The sequence below is a fragment of the Lynx canadensis genome, chromosome D4, assembly GCF_007474595.2.
Source record: "Lynx canadensis isolate LIC74 chromosome D4, mLynCan4.pri.v2, whole genome shotgun sequence".
NCBI lineage: Eukaryota > Metazoa > Chordata > Mammalia > Carnivora > Felidae > Lynx > Lynx canadensis.
Window position 1 is genome coordinate 41,787,384 of NC_044315.2, and position 15,527 is coordinate 41,802,910.

Consider the following 15,527-nt stretch of genomic DNA (forward strand, 5'->3'; position numbering starts at 1 on the left):
AGTAAAAACAGGGAAGCAAGGAAAACCAATAAAGAACCCAATATCAAACTGTTTACTACTACTAAGTTTACTGGTGCTTTTGTCCTGAGACCTTCTGAGCAGCTGTGAATGAGGTTCAGAACAATTTGTCTAAGAACTGAGAGGGAGAAGGAAGAATTGATACATTGCTTCTTGTCGCCATTTGTCAAAAATGGCCTCAGAAGCATGGGTTTACCTGCATGTTGGCATTGCAAATTTCCTGCAGGTGGCTCATGCCAGGAAGTAAGAGCTACCTGTTAGGGACCCACAGTGAGGTGCTCTGGGTTGTGTCTGTAAGAAGGTGATTGAGCTATAGCACTGGCTGGAGGGGGAATTGGGGTTAAGAGGATCTGAGTGCTACATAGGAGGATCTGACTGAGTAGTCCTTCCCTCCCAGAGCAGAAAAAAGAGAAGAGGCCCAAGAACACACATATACTCAGGAATCTGGAGGAGAGACAGAAGAGGCTTGGAAGAGACCAATGAAAGGGCATCAAAAAGGTAGGAGAAAAATAAGGTAATAAGTTACAGCCATAACAACAACAACCACAGCACTAGCAATGATAGTAATAGCAGCAAACACTCTATGAAGGTAGACTAGGTGGCAGGCACTATTCTATGCTCTTTTCATAAAACAAGTCATTTAATACTCCCAACCGTATGAAATGAGCACAGTTACCTGCCCCATCTTACACATGGGGATACCACATTACTGGAGTAACAGTTGGTTACTCCAGAGCCTGTGCTCTTAACCACTTCACTGTGCTGACCCGAGGAATAAAAGCATCCATGAGACAACAGCAGATGGAATTCCACAAAGGAGGGAATGAGCAAGGGTCACTTTTACTTACCAGGGAGGGAAGGATAAAGACTAAAGAAAGGCCATCTGATTTGTGACCAAGAGGTACCTGGTCACTTTTGAAGATGCAGTTTGAGCCAAGTGATGAGTCAGAACACAGAGTGCAAAGAGATGAGGACAGAATGGAGCCCATATCCACCTCTGGAGACATTTGTTAGTGAAAGGAGTCAGTGTATTATTTTAGCGTAATAACCACCTGTCCTCGAGAGCCTGGGTGGCTCAGTTGGTTAAGCATCTGACTCTTGATCTCAGCTCAGGTCTTGATCTCAGGGTCTTGAGTTTAAGCCCTGTGTTGGGCTTTACACAGGGCATGAAGCCTACTTTAAAAAATTAAACAAACATGGGACACCTTGGTGACTCAGTCAATTGAGCGTCCTTCTCTTGATTTTGGCTCAGGTCATGATTTCATGGTTTATGAGTTCGAGCCCTGTGTTGGGCTCTTTGCTGACAGTGCAGAGCCTGCTTGGGATTTTCTCTCGCCCTCTCTCTCTCTGTCCTTTCTGTGTGTGTGCTATCTCTCTCAAAATAAATAAATAAACTTTAAAAATTCCAACCAGCCAACCAAACAAAACCCCACCTGTCCTAATTTGCTAATAGAAGAGAGGGATCCAGTGTCGAGGGAAGGAGAAGAAGATCAGCAGGACTCTAAACATTACTAAGTTTGAATTGGCACAATTCTTTTAGGTATAGGAAATGTCCCTCAGGTGGTGTCCTTCGGCTAAATGCCAAGAGAGAAAGGTTAAGAAGCAACATAGGACCCATCAGAGACTGAGGAAGCCTTTGGAGAGAAGAATAATGAGCAGATTTTCATTCTGGTTTTTTGCCATTTCTGAGTTCCCACAAAATGGCAGAAAGGGACACACTCTGTTGCCAACCTTCTCTTTCCCTCCTCCTGCCTCATTAGCTGAGCCCAATCATTATACTACATTTTCTGTGCCTTGGATAGAAGAGCCAGCTCTTCAAACCATAACATTGGCAGCCGTTTTCTTCCTACAGTTTGTAAAAATTAAATCACAAATCAAAAGAGTGTGAGCCAAACATGCCACAGCCATTTGGATTTACATGAAAGGGAAACCATCAACACCTCCCTATCTTGGCTGATGAATGTATCTGATATTTCAGACTTCTTTCTTGGTTCTTTCATGACCACAAGACCAAAACTAATCAGTCCAATTAGACAAACTTCCAGATTATAGCTCTGAAGTCAACTCAACAAGTAACATATCCAACAATATAATTTGCCAACTTTAATTCGGAGGTTGAAGGAGGGTGGAGGGGAGAGGGTTCCTGATTTATCACAGCAGCTAAAGCAGTATCCCAGTCTGAATACAAAACAAACAATAAGAAATAAAGCTAGATTGGGGGAACTATAACTACAATCATCATGTTTTCCCAATATTAAAAAACAAAACGAAACAAAACAAAACAAAAAACTGGAGTTAAGATGTCATCTGATGAAAGCTCTCAGGATAGTTGTAAATATCTTCAAATGAATTAGTTAAATGTAAAGAAAAAAAATCAAATCCAGAGAGAACTGGAAGACTATATAGTTAAATATTTACCTGATTATGATGGTAGGATGGTCTTAGCATGCAAAAGACAAAAAATAAAAAGATTAGGAGATTTCTCCACATGAATACATAATTTTTTTGAACTCAACATAAGTCACCATAAGCAAAAAGCTTAAGACAAATAGAACAATATATTTGTAACACATATAATATTCAAAAGGTTTATATCCTTAACTTTCCTTTTAACAGATTTTTGAGATATAATTAACCTACCATATAGTTCACCCAGTTAAAGTGTATAATTCATGGGGGTTTTTTTGTATGTTAACAGGATTTGTATATTTGTATTTTTTTGTATATTAACAGGATTTGTATATTAACAGTATAATCATCACTATAATTGATTTTAGATTATTTTTATCACCTCAAATAGGAACCTTTGCACCCATTAAAAATCACTCCGCATTTCCTCCCATCTCCTCATGTGTAGAGGTTTCCACTTTCTTTACCTACATATTTGACTACTGAGGACATTTTATAGAAATGGAATCACATAAAAATGTTTTTGTTTGTTTGTTTGTTTGATGTTGTTTTTTTGTGACTGGTTTTTTTCACATAGCATAATGTTTTCAAAGTTCAACCATGCTGTACCATCCATCAGTACTTGGCGTCTTTTTTTCAATTGCAATATAATTCTCATGCCATAAAATTTACCCTTTTAAAGTATTCAATTCAGTGGGGTTTTTTTGTATATTCACAGAGTTATGCAACCATCACTGTCTGTTTTCAGACATTTTCATTACCGCAAAAAGAATCACCACACCCATTAGCAGTCACTCCTCAACTCCCCTTCCCTCTTGCCCCTGATAACCACAAGTCTAGTTTCTATCTCTGTGTATATGCCTATTCTGGATGCTTCATATCAATGGAATCATACAATATGTAGCCTTTTGCATCTGGCTTCTTTTATTTAAAATACTGTTTTCAAGCTTCATCCATGTTGCAGCATGAATCAGTACTTCATTTCTTTTTATGGCTGAATAACATTCTCTTATATGGATACACCACATTTTATTTATCCATTCTCCAGTTGATGGACACTTGGGTTTTTTCCACTGTTTAACTATTAAGAATAATATTGATATGAGCATTCATATGCAAGTTTTGTGGAGTTTTTTGTGGGTGTGTTTTGATATCTCTTGTGTGTATATATACCTAAGAGCAGAATTGCTGGATCATATGGTATATCTATCTTTAACCTTTGAGAAACTGTCAGCCTATTCTCTAAAGTAACTGCATCATTTTACATTCCCACCAGCAATGTATGAAGGCTCCAATTTCTCTACTCCCTCCCCACACTTGTTATGATCTTGTAGTTTATGGCCATCTTAGTGGATGGAAGTCATATATCTTCGTGGTTTGGATTTGCATTTCTCTAATAACATCTAATGATGTTGAGAATATTTTCATGTGCTTATTGGACATTTGCATGTTTTCTTTGGAGAAATGTCTGTTTAAATCCTTTGCCCATTTCTTTTTTTTTTAATTTTATTTTTTATTTTTGTAATTTACATCCAAATTAGTTACCATATAGTGCAACAATGATTTCAGGAATAGATTTCTTAGTGCCCCTTACCCATTTAGCCCATCTCCCCTCCCACAATCCCTCCAGTAACCCTCAGTTTGTTCTCCATATTGATGAGTCTCTTCTGTTTTGTCCCCCTCCTTGTTTTTATATTGTTTTTGTTTCCCTTCCCTTATGTTCATCTGTTTTGTCTCTTAAAGCCCTCATATGAGTGAAGTCATATGATTTTTGTCTTTCTCTGACTAATTTCACTTAGCATAATACCCTCCAGTTCCATCCATGTGGTTGCAAATGGCAAGATTTCATTCTTTTTGATTGCCAAATAATACTCCATTGTGTGTGTGTGTGTGTGTGTGTATATATGTGTATATATATATACCACCTCTTCTTTATCCATTCATCCATTAATGGACATTTGGGCTCTTTCCATACTTTGACTATTGTTGATAGTGCTGCCATAAACACGGGGGTGCATGTGTCCCTTTGAAACAGCACACCTGTATCCCTTGGATAAATACCTAGTAGTGCAATTGCTAGGTCATAAGGTAGTTCTATTTTTAGTTTTTTGAGGAATCTCAGTGTCCTTTGCCCATTTCTTAATTGGGTTATTTGTGTTTTTATTGTTAAGTTGTAATATTTCATTATGTATTCTGGACACAAGTCCCTTATTTGATAGCTAATTTATAAATATTTTTTCCCTTCTGTGAGTTATCCTTTCATTTTCTTGATGGTGTTCTTTTTTTTTAAATTTTTTTTTTCAACGTTTATTTATTTTTGGGACAGAGAGAGGCAGAGCATGAACGGGGGAGGGGCAGAGAGAGAGGGAGACACAGAATCGGAAACAGGCTCCAGGCTCTGAGCCATCAGCCCAGAGCCCGACGCGGGGCTCGAACTCACGGACCGCGAGATCGCGACCTGGCTGAAGTCGGACGCTTAACCGACTGCGCCACCCAGGCGCCCCTTGATGGTGTTCTTTAAAGCAGTAATGTTTTTGGGGTAGCTGGCTGGCTCAGTCAATAGAACATGTGACTCTTGATCTTAGGGTTGTGAGTTCAAGCCCCACACTGGGTGTGAGGCTACTCTAAAAAGGTTTTAAGTTTGACAAAGTCTAATTTATCTATTATTTATTTTGCTGTTTGCATTTTTAGGTGTTATACCTAGGAAATCGTTGCCTAATCCAAGGTCATGAAGATTTACTCATGTGTTCTAAGAGTTTTATTATTTTTAGATCTTACAGTTAACACCTTGATCTATTTTGAGTTAATTTTTGTATATGGTATGAATTTTTGCATGCAGATATCCAGTCATAGCACCATTTGTTGAAGTGACTATTCTTTACTCATTGAATCATCTTAGCATCTTGTCAAAACACAACTGACTGTAAATATAAGGATTTATTTTTGGACTCTTAATTCTCTTTTTTAAATATAATTTATTGCCAGATTGGCTAACATACAGTGTGTAAAGTGTGCTCTTGGTTTTTGGGGTAGATTCCCGTGGTTCGTTGCTTACATATAACACCCAGTGCTCATCCCAACAAGTGCCCTCCTCAATGCCCATCACCCATTTTCCCCTCTCTCCCCCCCCCCCCCCCCCCCCACCCTCAGTTTGTTCTCTGAATTTAAGAGTTTCTTATGGTTTTCCTCATTCCCTCTCTGTTTGTAACTATTTTTTCCCCTTCCCTTCCCCCATGGTCTTCTGTTAAGTTTCTCAAGATCCACATATGAGTGAAAACATATGATATCTGTCCTTCTCTGAGTGACTTATTTCACTCAGCATAATACCTTCCAGTTCCATCCATGTTGCTGTAAATGGCATAATTTCATTCTTTCTCATTGCCAAGTAGTATTCCATCGTATATATAAACCACATCTTCTTTATCCATTTATCAGTTGATGGGCATTTAGGCTCTTTCCATAATTTGGCTATTGTTGAAAGTGCTGCTATAAACATTGGGGTACAAGTGCCCCTATGAATCAGCACTCCTGTATTCCTTGGATAAATTCCTAGTAGTGCTATTCCTGCATTGTAGGGTAGTTCTATTTTTAAATTTTTGAGGAACCTCCACACTGTTTTCCAGAGTGGATGCACCAATTTGCATTCCCACCAACAGTGCAAGAGGGTTCCTATTTCTCCACATCCTTGCCAGCATCTGTAGTTTCCTGAGTTGTTCATTTTAGCCACTCTGACAGGTGTGAAGTGGTATCTCAGTGTGGTTTTGATTTGTATTTCCCTGATGATGAATGACATTGAGCATCTTTTCATGTGTCTGTTGGCCATCTGGATGTCTTCTTTAGAAAAGTGTCTATTCATGTCTTCTGCCCATTTCCTCACTGGATTATTTGTTTTTTGGATGTTGAGTTTGGTAAGTTCTTTATAGATTTTGGATACTAACCATTTATTCTAAGGAAATCTTCACAATGTGATGTGCACAATGATATATGTACAGAGAGGTTCACAAAGCATTATTTGTAATAGAGAAAAATGGAAAGATCTCACATGCTTGATAATAGCAAACATAAATCCATATTCATACAATGGAATACTACACTACCATGGAAAACTAATTGCTAGAGATATGCAAGGTCATAGGAACAGGCTCAATACACATTATCTAGTAAAATAAACATGTATAATAGGATATCAGTTTTGTTCAAAATTACTGTATATGTGTGTATGTGTTGTGTGTGTGTGTACGTGTGTGTGTGTATACACAGTGGTTTATTGCTGTATGAAGAAATGTGAACTCAGGTGATGTATTTCCTCCTTTATACTACTTTGCATTTTCTAATTTTTAAATTTATACACAAGTATTACTTTTATGAAAACAAAAAATAAAACAATTTGTTAGAAAAACGTATTGAGTCTGATGTTCTGTTCCATAGAACGTCTAGACCTAGGATGATTGAAGCAGTGTCAGAAACCAGATTCTTGCAAGTGTGAGAAAGGCTAGGCTTTGGGTTGTTAGTAGCTGAAATTACTAGTAGCCAAGTACTAGTAGCAAAACTGAGAGTGTTCTGAACTCTGTTGCTAGCCTAGAACATACAGCAGAACTTTTTCTAAAAAACTGGGACCTACTGAGAGAACAATGCAGTTAGCATTAGAGGCTGAGAGGTCACACTACAGAGAAATGTGGAAGAACAATAATTTGGGCTACCAGATAGGCTTAAATTATGAGCAAGCCACATGAGTAGAATGCGAGCAAGTCTGTTGTTAGTGGGTAGGGAGGTGATGGACACAGAGGGGTGTGGAGTCTTGTTACTGGTGGAGTATTTGAGTCAAATTTCGTGTACTCTTGATGAGACTCCCAGATTTGCCCCAGATGCAAAGCCTAACTCCAAATTCCACGTTTTCTGAAACTGCTTCCTGCCCCTGGATTTCTACTGCCTTGTTTATGAACACTAAAGTCCTTATTTCTGGAGGTGACAGGTGTGAGCTTCTGTTTCCTGTAAGTAAGAGCCTTTCTGAAAGTTTCACTGGGTTACAAGGAGAAAGATGAAATCAAATACTCTAAGCAGTTTGGCTAGCACATAGGGCAGAATGGGAGAGTGATGGAAAATGAAGCTGGAGGTAGACAGCCTCAGAGGGCCTTGAACCCTGATGACTTAGTTTTAGCCCGTGGTTTGAGCAGCTTTGTGCTCTAGTCTAAAATCTGTCATCAACTACTATATGACCCTGGACAATTTACCTTCTTTGACGTTTAGTTGTCTCATTTGTAAAATTAGGATATTGGTTTAGGTAACTCTTAAAATTATCTCCAGCTTTTCAAGTATTAATCTGCTGTCTACCTTATACTAAGTAGGCAGCTACTTACTTTGCTACCTCATCCAGTGATTACTAGTGTCAAGAGCCTGAGGCACTACTGACTGATAACAGGACAGATCCAGAATATATCTATCCACCTTAAGTGACCTTTTCTAAACTTTTCCCAGGCTCCTGGAGAGCGTGGTTTCAGTTCTAAATCAGGAAGACTAAGGGAGTCAGGAGGTTTTGAGATTTCAAATTAAGATGTCACACTCAGTTATATATTTCATGAGGACAGAGGCCCTATCTCCCTTGTGTGTCACTTTGTTCATCCTTGGAACCTGGCCATTATGTGGGACTCAATAAATATTTGTTAAGTAAAAGAATAAACAAAAGTGCATGTGACAGATGTTAACTATACTTATTGTGGTGATTATTTCACAATGTATACAAATATTGAATCATTAAGTTGTATACCCGAGACTAATGTAATATGTCAATTATAACTCAAAAAAAGCACAAATGAGGAAATACATGGGAAAACACTGTGGAAATTGTAAAACTCAGCACAACTTAAAGCTGTTACAGCTCATTCCAGTATCGAGAGTTATTTGCAAATTGTTATTTTTTGCCCAAATAATAAGCAAACTGATAGTTTTTCCAGAAGAGATACTGATGGTTGAATAACAGTGATGAATTAGGATTTCAAAGTGGCTCAAGAAACCTGAACATTAATCTTCCTCCCTCCCAAATCTTACTGAGATGACTAAAGAAATATAAAAGTAAAATTGGAAAGCTCACATGCTACATATCCCCTAGACCTGAGATAGGTTCCTCTGATGGTTCTGAAGAAGACAGAAACAAAGATCATAGGAAAAGAAGATACAGGCAGGACACGAGGAATCTCCCAATTTGTGAAACTTTATTGTGGACTTTATTGTAGGAGAAACTATCAACTTTCCAAGATTTCTCACTGAATCTTAGAATCATCCCATCCAGCCCATTGTCTGACAGTTTACATCCTCTGTACTAGTAACTCTTAGTTATTATGGACAAACCATTCAAACTGGCTTAAGCAACTATAGGGAATTGATTGTATTATCTGAAAAATACAGTGGCAGTGGTGCTCTTAGGCATAGCTGGATCTAGAGGCTAAAAAAATGTCATCAGGAATCAATCTCACTTTGTTTTGTTTTCCTCTGTTTTGACTTTATTCTCACGTGGGCCCTTTTCTTTTTTTTTTAAATTTTTTTTCAACGTTTTTTATTTATTTTGGGGACAGAGAGAGACAGAGCATGAACGGGGGAGAGGCAGAGAGAGAGGGAGACACAGAATCGGAAACAGGCTCCAGGCTCCGAGCCATCAGCCCAGAGCCCGACGCGGGGCTCGAACTCACGGACCGCGAGATCGTGACCTGGCTGATGTCGGACACTTAACCGACTGCGCCACCCAGGCGCCCCACGTGGGCCCTTTTCATGTGTAAACTCCTGGTAGCTTAGAAACTACCTAAGAGGGGGAAAATTTTTTTCCCCTAAGAATTTCAGCAAAAGTCATCGGATTTAATCTGACGGGACCAACTTGAGTCATGTACTCAACCTGGACCCATTGCTATGGCCAGATGGATGAGATGCCCTGAATAGCTCCACCTGAATAATCTGTTAATTCCTGTAGCGAGGGGACAGTCCTACCTTAACTTTATGAACAGAGAGTAAGGGAAGGACGGTTCCCCAAAAGAAAATCAAAATCAATTCTTAGCTGTTACCAGAAAAGAGCGTGAATACTTTGCTGACAAAAACAACTGTCTATAACTCCTCCAGGATTACTTTAGTACCTGTCTTCCTCCCTGCATTTGTACATTTCCAGCATCTGAGGCAGTTGGCTCAACTGGGTTTATTAGAGTTCTTCCTAATATCAATCCCATAGCTACCTCCTGCTAGATCCATTCTTTGCTACTCTCAGCAATTTCTTTGGTCCATATGAGTAAAAAAATATAAATTAGGTGAATCCTAATTCATAATTCACCAACTCTTCCTGGAAATTAATACACTGACATTGGGTTTTGGTTGCTTTATGTCCACCCTCAGGATCTGATTACCACTCCTACTGAAGCCAATCCATCTCTTCTAGTCCTCAAAACGGAGGCTTTTGTTCTGAAATGGCCTGAGGCCCTGACCCTGCTCCTGATTAGTGGTGGTTGAGAGTGGGAGCCCAGCACAGGATGTAGTATGGGAGTGGGGTGATGGTTTTGCATCTTGGGAAAGCAGGGAGTCAGTGATCTGAGCTGGGGCAGAGGAGGAGCCTGGCTGTCCTACCCAGTACCTGGAGGAAATATCCAGCCAACACCCCTAGCTGGTGAAGGGGAAACTGCAGAAGAGGGAGATAAGCAGTCTATATGGTCCTCTCCCCTGCCAGCTCATTTTTTCTCAAACTATCGTCCTCAACCCCACCATGATCTCATCATGGACCTCAAACGGAAAAAGAAAAAAAAAGTGATTTCTCTAAATTCTTATACACAATAGCACATGTTTCCATCAACTTTTACTTATATATATGAATAAGAACTACTTATTGACAAATTCTAATTAATTAATACCACAGGTTTTTTGTTTTGGGTTTTTTTTTTTGTTTTTTGTTTTGTTTTTTGTTTTGTTTTTGTTTGTTTTTTTTTTTTTGGTGAGTTTGGGTTTTTTTCTTATTAGACTTTTTGGGTTTTCTTCTGAAGATTAACCCAAGAAGAGTATAGTGTATGCTTACCAGACCGTCTGCCCCACGAAAAACAGTCTTCCAATATGATTCTAAAGTTTCTAGCACTCTCTATGCTACCTCACTCCTCAAGTAACTGGATTTTGCACTTCAGAACCATTCAAGGGATTGATGTGGGCTGATGGGAGACGGAAACGGCAGAATTGACTGGAAAGTCAGAAGCTAAGAAAAGGACAGCCTTAGAGGCTTAGGAGTCCAGCAAAGCTCAGGCTGGTTTTGCTCTCTGGTGAGATGGCTGCTTTGGTGCACCTGGTGAGTCTGAACAATGGGCTTGACTGCCTGGAAACACAATGTGATTTGGCGGGCTAGGTTTGGCCTGCAGGACTGGAGACACCTGCTTTGGTAAAAAATGGACTAAGGCTGCCTTAATGTAAAACTCAGTGGTGACAATGATAGACCAAAGACCTCAAGGCCATTCCGAAATTCCAGACTATATGATATTTGAGTCCAGCCAACAACTGCCATTGCACCCTAGGAATAGAATGAGCCCTCCCCTCCTATAATGATACTGAGCCTCTCAACAACCTGGCAAGTAGGGATTTAGAGCCAGAATTTAAAAGTAGAACTTCCTGCATCTGAGTATCATGGATCAGATTCCTAACTTCATATTTGGCAGTCATCACTAAAATTAGCAAATTTTTAGTGCTTGTTGAGGCTAGTTTAGCATTTTACTAATAAGTCTGGCAGAGGCACAATAATTTGGCTTCTACTCGTGAGGTATTAGGAGTTCCTACCAGCTTCAGAAAGGGTGCATAGTATGTGTGTTATTAGTGTTCATTGGAGTTTTCCATGGCTTTCACCTGCCAGCATGCTAGCTTTTTCATTATTTCATTAATTTTTATTTTTATTGTTAGTTTTGCTACATCCTTATTATGGTTTGCTGTGGTTCATTCAGATACACCTATGGTGTGTGTGATGATATATATTTCTATCAACAGAGTTTTACCCTATAATTTCCCCACATATAAATAAATTTTTAGACATCTGTTGGTGGCTCAAATACCAAACATCCATTACTTATTGCTAACATAGATGTTTACATCATCATCTCTCCTTTGGCTTGAAGAGAGGTTTTTTGCGATTGTCAAGTTTTCTTGTTTATTTTTTTCTGCTAAAATTTGGAATGGGTAGGGTCGGTAGAGTAAGGGTCCTCTACTCAGATAAATGCTCTTTGATTATGAAGTCTGGGGATTGCTCAAAGGTCATAACCTCCTGCAGTTCCTGAGGACTGTGGCTTTTCCCCCACTTGTTCTTTCCCTTGAGTCTTATCCCTAGGGGTTCCAGGAAAATGTGGTGAAGTTCCAGTTTATAATTTTCTGTGTGGAAACTGTATATTTTGTGTCTGTTATTTAAAGATATGAAGATTTTTTTAAGTTTATTCATTCATTTTGAGAGAGACAGGGCAAGTGGGAGAAGGGCAGAAAGAGGGGGAGAGAGAGATTCCCAAACAGGCTCCACACTGTGAGCACAGAGTCCCACGTGGGGCTCAAACTCATGAAACACGATATCATGACTTGAACCAAAATGGAGAGTGTGACACTTAACCTACTGAGACACCCAGGTGCCCCCAGAAACATTTTCTGATGTGTCAACAGCAAAAATACTGTAAACTAAATTACTTCTGATAATAATTTATATGAGACTTAATTTCTCCCTTGCAAGTAAGCCGTTTCCTAGCACTGATGCTGCATTTGATTTCTGGGGTAATGTTTTAAAATTAGGGGGAAAATTACTTTTTAATACTTAAAAATTCAGGAAATTAATGTAACAAATGTCATTCTATCCATTCACTCACAATGGATAAATGTTAACATTTTTTATGATATTCCCTTCATTTATGTTTTTAAACTGAAATATTAGATACAACTAGAGTCTCTTTTTATCTGGTCCTATTCTCCTCTTTCCCCATAGGCAAGCATGCTCATGATTTTGATATGTATCTAAGTTCTAATGCATGTTTCTGTATTTTTACTGCATAAGTATGCACCTCTAATGTGCTCTAGTGTGTTTTTTCATTTACTTAAACAGCACCACAATGTACGTATCACTCAGCAGCTTTGCTTTTTCATACAGTATTGTTTTTGAGATTTATTTACACATATCGATCTAGTTTATTTCATCTTGTTCATTTATTATATAAGACTCATTTAAGTCTTTATACAGGCATGCCACATTTTAATTGTCCATTCCCCTCCTGATAGACCAATTTAAAAATATGGTATTCTGTAAGTTATCAGCTTAGCTATCATCTCTTATAGAAAGCTTTATCTATTACCTTCTTCCTCCCACCATTAAGTTGTATTAAATGCTCTTCCTCTTCCTCCCTTGATCACCCATATCATTGACTCCATCATATTGTTGAAAAATGTCTCCCTTTGTTTCGGACTCTAGACTCCTTAAGATCAGGGACCTGTAACCTGTTCATAGTGTTCATGGTGTAGCCCCTATACTGTGCATGGCACGTAGTTGACGCTTTCTGATAAGTGGATGAATGAATAATTCTCTGCTGTGCAATAACCTATGTCAATAACTTGCTGATGTGGGGCCCCTGGGTGGCTCAGTCGGTTGAGCGTCTGACTTCGGCTCAGGTCATGATCTCACAGTCTGTGGGTTCGAGCCCCGCATCGGGCTCCGTGCTGACAGCTTGGAGCCTGCTTCAGATTCTGTGTCTCCCTCTCTCTCTGTTCCTCCCCTGCTCACACTGTCTCTGTCTCTCAAAAATGAATAAATGTTAAAAAAAATTAAAAAAAAAATAACTTGCTGATGTAACTTAAAACCAAGGCCCCAAACCAAAAAACTTTGAGGGCACTGTGTTCTGCCTGCTAGACCCACTTGTTCCCTCCTGTTGAGTAATGGAATTCTTTTGCCACTTAAGGTAATAACAAATTAAGGCAATTGATATAACATTCTCAATTTTAAGTTTGTTAGATCTTTGCCACCTGGTACCACTGGCTTATGTTAAAATCTAATGTTAAATAGTGTCTGCTTTAGTTCTAAATTATACGTTTTTTAAAATTAAATAAATCACAATTTTCTGGTGTTTCATAATAAGCTCCTGTACCTGCAGGTGTACTGCCACTTGAATAAGCATGAGAACCACTGCGTTCATGACATTCAAATGTAGGCACTCAAGTAGCCTACTATTGTCATGAATCATGCTTTTTTTTTTTTAATTTTAGAGAGAGAGAGAAAGTGTGTGTGCACACCCGTGTGTGTGTGTGTGTGTGTGTGTGTGTGTGTGTGAGCAGGGAGAGGGAGAGAGAGAGAGAGAGAGAGAGAGAGAGAGAGAGAGAGAGAGAGAATATCCTAAGCAGGCTCCATGCTCAGTGCAGAGCCCATGTGAGGCTCAATCCCACAACCTTGGGATCATGACCTGAGCTGAAATCAAGAGTCAGATGCTCAACTGACTGAACTACCCAGATGCCAATAAATAATGTTTTTTAAAAATATTTTGTTTCAAATAGGACATTTCTTAAAGTTGAAAACTAGTCTCGCATATTATAAAGGGGCAATTCCTTCTCAGTCAGTAAAGCCTTATGAAATTTGAAATAATTATTGTTGCACCTTGTGACTCCCTCAGCCCTGCTAACCTTGTAGTGAAGAGAGTTCCTTCAGAGGCTTAGCGGGAAGGAGGCAGCTACAGTCACAGTCCACCAGTTATCCCCCTGTTGCCATGGTGACTGGTGACATCAAGACTTTCTTAATGACTGCCACCCTATCCCTCATTCCTCCCCAGATGCTTGGAAGGCCCAAACTTTAAACTTCGTGTACAAACAGGAATAGAAAAAAGTAAGCTCCCTGGGATTGTTCAATATCCTCGTGAAAGGCATTGGACTTTCCAATGTGCTTGAACAGGGATTCAGGCCAATCTTCTTTAATCTTATGGGACATGGTAACCCCAACTGGCATATGGATTGTACATACATTAGCTTCTTTATACCTCAATAACCCTGACATGTAGGCATTATTATTATCTGTGCTTTACAGATAAAGAAACTGAATTAAGTGTGGAGAAATTATGTAAATATCCCCAAAACACAAAGCTAATTAGGGGTGGAGTTTGGATTCTTACCATTACATAATGTACCCTCCCTATAAACACATTTTAATTTATTAGGAAGATGTCATTTGCCTACAAAGTATCCGTATGGAAGTCTAAAGCAAACTGATAAGAGGGTATGAACCCATGAGGAAGAGTTGCAGGGAGAGTTATCATTTTTCTTTTTATGGCTCATCTATTAATTCATTCAACCAACAGTTATTGAACATGTATTTTGTTCTAAATATTGGATAACAACAGTCACCACAACGAAAGACATTTCTACCACTGAGTTGTTCATAGTCCTGTACCCAAATAATTATGATTCAGTCTTATAGGTGTCCCAGTAAAGGGATATACAAAGTATACGGGACTCAGGAAAGTGGATAACATTTTTGGAGGGTTATACAAGTCTTCACAAAACAGATGGCATTTAAACTTAATCTATGAAATTTTGCAGAGTGGAGGAGTCGTGATGGAAGGGCCTGGTTCAAAAATCTTCATACGATATCTGATGTTACATTTGGCAACTAGCTTAATATATCTGAGTCTTAGTTTATTAACCGCAGACACCAAAAATTATATTCGTCATAGAGTTGATGGAAAGATTACATAAAATAAAGCATTTGGAGTATACATATTATCATCATCATTACACATGGTAGAGAAGGCTTCACAAGCAGAGAAGCTTCCTTCCCTGGGAGGAAACCAGTGAAAACCTTAGTGATGCTACAAGTCTGTAATTGGTTACTGCTTCTGTCATACTGGTCCTAGACCATATAAATAGGATATATTTATGTATGTGTTTTTACTTATGCAGTAAAACCTTGTTTTGCATGCATAATTCATTCCAGAAACATGCTTATAATCCAAAGCACTTGTATATCAAAATGAATTTCTCCTTAAGAAATAATGGAAACTCAGATGGTTCATTGCACAACCTAAAATTATTCATATAAAAATGATTACAATACTGTAATATAATACAAAATATAAAGAAAAATAAACAAA